Here is a 638-nt window from a genome sequence, read left to right as displayed (position 1 = left end):
ACAGGAGTCAGAAGTCGTCTGTTCCTCTACACTCCCGTACCAACAAAAGTGAACACAATTGGATGCCAGCAGGGCCAGCCTGGCATGAACCAAGAGGCCTACTGCTGTAGACCTTTCTTCCTATGCTCCTAAGTCAACTGTTCCTACGTATAATATATTCCTGTGTATATAATACTTCTATGTGTGCTATGTTCGTATGTATATACTGATATACTATCCCTATGTATATTATGTTCCCTTGTATATACACTGTTCTTATTTATACTATGTCCCCACGTATATTTATCGGTTAAAATAATATATGGGTTTGAAGTTAGGAAACGTCCTGACTGGCTCAATCTTTACATTACAGAAAGAAGGTAGACAAATTATATGAATACTGAGATGAATATAAAGGGTTATGGAAGCATGGTGCTGGAGGTGGCAGGTGGGAAAGTAGTCATAACTACCCTATTCAAGGTCGTTGTTGCCCTACCACGTATTGGGTTATGACAGGCAATGATCTGGCGATCGCCGTAGAGGCGCGGTAAGCCTGAGCACGACTGAGGCAAGCATCTCGGCACGTAGCCTCCGCAGGTGTGTTATCGGGTGTAGATAGCGTGTGTGCATGTGTGTGTGTGTAGGGGGCGGGGTGTGGA

This window comes from Procambarus clarkii, chromosome 63, assembly GCF_040958095.1.
Source record: "Procambarus clarkii isolate CNS0578487 chromosome 63, FALCON_Pclarkii_2.0, whole genome shotgun sequence".
Classification (NCBI taxonomy): Eukaryota; Metazoa; Arthropoda; class Malacostraca; order Decapoda; family Cambaridae; genus Procambarus; species Procambarus clarkii.
The sequence above is the reverse complement of the archived record's forward strand: the minus strand, read 5'-3'. Positions refer to the sequence as shown.